Source organism: Oncorhynchus keta, unplaced genomic scaffold (assembly GCF_023373465.1).
Source record: "Oncorhynchus keta strain PuntledgeMale-10-30-2019 unplaced genomic scaffold, Oket_V2 Un_scaffold_29839_pilon_pilon, whole genome shotgun sequence".
Classification (NCBI taxonomy): domain Eukaryota; kingdom Metazoa; phylum Chordata; class Actinopteri; order Salmoniformes; family Salmonidae; genus Oncorhynchus; species Oncorhynchus keta.
In genome coordinates, this window is record NW_026290908.1 from 335,001 (window position 1) to 340,000 (window position 5,000).

The window sequence follows — 5,000 nt, forward strand, 5'->3', positions numbered from 1 at the left end:
CCATCTCTCTCCTCTTCCTCACATTCACCCCATCTCTCTCCTCTTCCTCACATTCACCCCATATCTCTCCTCTTCCTCACATTCACCTCATCTCTCTCCTCTTCCTCACATTCACCCCATCTCTCTCCTCTTCCTCACATTCACCCCATCTCTCTCCTCTTCCTCACATTCACCCCATCTCTCTCCTCTTCTTCACATTCACCCCATCTCTCTCCTCTTCTTCACATTCACCCCATCTCTCTCCTCTTCCTCACAGTCACCCCATCTCTCTCCTCTTCCTCACAGTTCTTCTCCTCTTCCTCATTCACCCCATCTCTCTCCTCTTTCACATTCACCCATCGTTCCTCTTCCTCACATTCACCCCATCTCTCTCCTCTTCCTCACATTCACCCCATCTCTCTCCTCTTCCTCACATTCACCCCATCATCTCTCCTCTTCCTCACATTCACCCCATCTCTCTCCTCTTCCTTCACCCCATCTCTCTCCTCTTCCTCACATTCACCCCATCTCTCTCCTCTTCCTCCATTCACCCCATATCTTCCTCTTCCTCACATTCACCATCTCTCTCCTCTTCCTCACATTCACCCCAGCTCCTCTTCCTCACATTCACCCCATCTCTCTCCTCTTCCTCACATTCACCCCATCTCTCTCCTCTTCCTCACATTCACCCCATCTCTCTCCTCTTCCTCACATTCACCCCATCTCTCTCCTCTTCCTCACAGTCACCCCATCTCTCTCCTCTTCCTCACAGTCACCCCATCTCCCTCCTCTTCTTCAAATTCACCCCATCTCTCTCCTCTTCCTCACATTCACCCCATCTCTCTCCTCTTCCTCACATTCACCCCATCTCTCTCCTCTTCTTCACATTCACCCCATCTCTCTCCTCTTCCTCACATTCACCCCATCTCTCTCCTCTTCCTCACATTCACCCCATCTCTCTCCTCTTCCTCACATTCACCCCATCTCTCTCCTCTTCCTCACATTCACCCCATCTCTCTCCTCTTCCTCACATTCACCCCATCTCTCTCCTCTTCTTCACATTCACCCCATCTCTCTCCTCTTCCTCACATTCACCCCATCTCTCTCCTCTTCCTCACATTCACCCCATCTCTCTCCTCTTCCTCACATTCACCCCATCTCTCCTCTTCCTCACATTCACCCCATCTCTCTCCTCTTCCTCACATTCACCCCATCTCTCTCCTCTTCCTCACATTCACCCCATCTCTCTCCTCTTCCTCACATTCACCCCATCTCTCTCCTCTTCCTCACATTCCTCTTCCTCACATTCACCCCATCTCTCTCCTCTTCCTCACATTCACCCCATCTCTCTCCTCTTCCTCACATTCACCCCATCTCTCTCCTCTTCCTCACATTCACCCCATCTCTCTCCTCTTCCTCACAGTCACCCCATCTCTCCTCTTCCTCACATTCACCCCATCTCTCTCCTCTTCCTCACATTCACCCCATATCTCTCCTCTTCCTCACATTCACCTTATCTCTCTCCTCTTCCTCACATTCACCCCATCTCTCTCCTCTTCCTCACATTCACCCCATCTCTCTCCTCTTCCTCACATTCACCCCATCTCTCTCCTCTTCCTCACATTCACCCCATCTCTCTCCTCTTCCTCACATTCACCCCATCTCTCTCCTCTTCCTCACATTCACCCCATCTCTCTCCTCTTCTTCACATTCACCCATCGTTCCCTCTTCCTCTTTCTCCCAGCCTTTCCATATTTTTCTTCATTTGAATCTCTCTCCCCTCTTCTCTCTCCCTCCCTCTCATATTCCTCCCATGTCTCTCTCCCCTCTTCTCTCTCTCTCCCAAAACGTGTCTCCCTTTCTCTCTTATTCCTCCCATCTCTCTCTTAGCCTCTCCTTCATACTTATTCATACGATGAATCCCTCGTTCCCTCGCCCCGAACATTCCAACTATACAGTACCTCACTCTGTCTACCAGTCTGTTCAAGTCAAGGAGGAGGAGGTATGTTATAGGTGAGGAATGGCTGAATGAACAGAGCGAGGCGTATCACTCTGCAGTCTGACTGCACTCTACACAGGGGCACTTTGACCAATCACATTAGCTGTTGTCATACGTCGTCTTTGCTAACTGGCTAAATGCCCAGAGGGGAAGACAGGGTACAGACTGAAACATGACTCATTTTCTCAGTGAAATATGTCAGGGTTAAACAGAGAAATGCTCACAGTTTTTTTTGGTGAGTGACTCCCATTCATTATTTTCAAACTTACACACCCTAGATCCCACAATGCATTGAAAAGCATTACCAATAAAAATATCTCTCCCCCTCTCCTCTCCCTCTCTCTGTCTATCTTACTCTCCCCCCCTCTCTCCGTCTATCTTACTCCCCCTCTCTCTGTCTATCTTACTCCTCCCATCTCTCTGTCTTCTCTCTCCCCCTCTCCTCTCCTCTCTCTGTCTATCTTACTCTCCCACCTCTCTGTCTTCTCTCTCCCCTCTCCTCTCCCTCTCTCTGTCTATCTTACTCTCCCCCTCTCTCTGTCTATCTTACTCTCCCCCTCTCTCTGTCTATCTTATTCCCCCCCTCTCTCTGTCTATCTTACTCTCCCCCTCTCTCTGTCTGTCTTTCTTCTTTCCCCTCTCCCTCCCTCTCTCTGTCTATCTTACTCTCCCCCCTCTCTCTGTCTATCTTACTATCTCTCTCTCTTGTCTCTCTCTCCCCCTCTCCCCCCTCTCTGTCTATCTTACTCCCCCCCTCTCTCTGTCTTCTCTCTCCCCTCTCCTCTCCCTCTCTCTGTCTATCTTACTCTCCCCCCTCTCTCTGTCTATCTTACTCTCCCCCCTCTCTCTGTCTATCTTACTCTCCCCCTCTCTCTGTCTATCTTACTCTCCCCTCTCTCTGTCTATCTTCTGTCTATCTTACTCCCCCATCTCTGTCTCTCTCTCTCCCCTCTCTGTCTATCTTACTCTCCCCTCTCTCTGTCTATCTTACTCTCCCACCTCTCTCTCTATCTCTCCCCTCTCTGTCTATCTTACTCTCCCCCTCTCTGTCTTCTCTCTCCCCTCTCTCTCTCCCTCTCTCTGTCTATCTTACTCTCCCCCTCTCTCTGTCTATCTTCTTCCCCCTCTCTCTGTCTATCTTACTCCCCTCTCTCTGTCTTCTCTCTCCCCTCTCCCTCCCTCTCTCTGTCTATCTTACTCTCCCCCTCTCTCTCTCTCCTCTCCCCCTCTCTGTCTATCTTACTCTCCCCCCTCTCTCTGTCTATCTTACTCTCCCCCTCTCTCTGTCTCTCTCTCCCCCTCCTCTCCCCTCTCTCTGTCTATCTTACTCTCCCCCTCTCCTCTCCCCCTCTCTCTCCCCTCTCCTCCCTCTCTCTGTCTATCTTACTCCTCCCCTCTCTTCTCTCTCCCCTCTCTGTCTATCTTACTCTCCCCCTCTCTCTGTCTATCTTCCTCTCCCCCTCTCTCTGTCTATCTTCCTCCCCCCCTCTCTCTGTCTATCTTCCTCTCCCCCCCTCTCTGTCTATCTTACTCCCTCCCTCTCTCTGTCTATCTTACTCTCCCCCCTCTCCGTCTATCTTACTCCCTCCCTCTCTCTGTCTATCTTACTCTCCCCTCTCTCTGTCTATCTTACTCCCCCCCTCTCTCTGTCTTCTCTCTCCCCCTCTCCTCTCCCTCTCTCTGTCTATCTTACTCTCCCCCTCTCTCTGTCTATCTTACTCTCCCCCCTCTCTCTGTCTATCTTACTCCCCCTCTCTCTGTCTATCTTACTCTCCCCCCCTCTCTCCGTCTATCTTACTCCCTCCCTCTCTCTGTCTATCTTACTCCCCCCCTCTCTCTGTCTTCTCTCTCCCCTCTCCCCTCTCTCTGTCTATCTTACTCTCCCCTCTCTCTGTCTCTTCTCTACTCTCTATCCCCCCTCTCTGTCTATCTTACTCTCCCCCTCTCTCTGTCTATCTTCCTCTCCCTCTCTCTGTCTATCTTATCATCTCTGTCTCTCTCTCCCCTCTCCCCCCTCTCTCTGTCTATCTTCTCTTACCTCTCTCCCTCTGTCTACCTCTCTCTGTCTATCTTACTCTCCCCCTCTCTCTGTCTCTCCCTCTCTCTGTCTTCCCTCCCCTCTCCTCCCTCTCTCTGTCTATCTTACTCTCCCCTCTCCTCTCCCTCTCTCTGTCTTCTCTCTCCCCTCTCCTCTCCCTCTCTCTGTCTATCTTACTCTCCCCCTCTCTTTGTCTTCTCTCTCCCCTCTCTCTCTCCCTCTCTCTGTCTATCTTACTCTCCCACCTCTCTCTATCTATCTTACTCTCCCCCCTCTCTCTGTCTCTCTCCCCCCCCCTCCCTCTCTCTGTCTATCTTACTCTCCCCCTCTCTCTGTCTCTCTCTCCCCTCTCCCTCCCTCCTCTGTCTATCTTACTCTCCCACCTCTCTCTGTCTATCTTACTCTCCCCCCTCTCTGTCTATCTTACTCTCCCCCTCTCTGTCTCTCTCCCCTCTCCTCTCCCTCTCTCTGTCTATCTTACTTCCCCCATCTCTCTGTCTTCTCTCTCCCCCTCTCCCTCTCTCTGTCTATCTTACTCTCCCACCTCTCTCTGTCTATCTCTCCCCCTCTCTCTGTCTTCTCTCTCCCCTCTCCTCTCCCTCTCTCTGTCTATCTTACTCTCCCCCTCTCTCTGTCTTCTCTCCCCCTCCTCTCCCTCTCTCTGTCTATCTTACTCTCCCTTACTCTCCCCTCTCTCTGTCTATCTTACTCCCCCCCTCTCTCTGTCTTCTCTCTCCTCCTCTCCTCTCCCTCTCTCTGTCTATCTTACTCTCCCCCTCTCCTCTCCCTCTCTCTGTCTTCTCTCTCCCCTCTCCTCTCCCCTCTCTGTCTATCTTACTCTCCCCCTCTCTTTGTCTTCTCTCTCCCCCTCTCCTCTCCCTCTCTCTGTCTATCTTACTCTCCCACCCTCTCTATCTATCTTACTCTCCCCCTCTCTGTCTTCTCTCTCCCCCTCTCCTCTCCCTCTCTCTGTCTATCTTACTC

At 51.4% G+C, this 5,000-nt stretch overlaps 1 protein-coding gene across 1 annotated transcript in view; it reads right to left on the reverse strand.

Annotated features, from left to right (window-relative positions):
- The window catches only part of kalrnb (kalirin RhoGEF kinase b), a 78,282-nt gene that overhangs the window by 48,572 nt on the left and 24,710 nt on the right, over nucleotides 1–5,000 (reverse strand). The gene's annotated exons all lie outside the window — the stretch shown is intronic.